Consider the following 618-nt stretch of genomic DNA (forward strand, 5'->3'; position numbering starts at 1 on the left):
TCTCTCTCCTGAAGCTGCAGATTCAGTGCCATCCTTTGAAATAAATTCTTCTCGGGGGAGGGGCAGGCATCCACTTAGTATTTGGTGCTGGGACCAGCCCCCCAGACCTCTCCACTGGTTCTCTACTCTGCCCCGGCATGTTGCATTCACACTTTGGAGCACTGGGTTGAAGTCGACCTTTTAAACGAATTTTGGGCTTCCACTGTCATTCATAGACTTCTGCCAGCCAGGCATTCACAATTTTAGCTCTGCTACCGTTAGCTCCTTCGGACTTGGATTTTATTATTTACAATTCTTGGTCACACAAGCTGGTATGCTCATTCTAATGGCTAAATTAATGACACTCTTGATAGAATTACTATTATTCCACATGGGAATGATTGATAATGTTCCCTAATATAAAACGACAATGATGGCTTTAAAGTAAACCAGGGACACATGCAAACTATAGAAATATAAATGGATCTTGGGCTCACACTTAATTCTAGCTCCAGCCTAGCAATTAGTTCTTATGACATAACCTGTTTGATGCTTTCCCTCATGAAGAGATCACTGAAGATGTGGGTGCTATAGCAGAATGTGGGAAAGAGTCTAGGTCAGCGGTTCTCAACCTATGGG

This window comes from Echinops telfairi, unplaced genomic scaffold (genome assembly GCF_000313985.2).
Source record: "Echinops telfairi isolate 266 unplaced genomic scaffold, ASM31398v2 ScPeMD7_7424;HRSCAF=8462, whole genome shotgun sequence".
In the NCBI taxonomy this organism is placed as follows: Eukaryota; Metazoa; Chordata; class Mammalia; order Afrosoricida; family Tenrecidae; genus Echinops; species Echinops telfairi.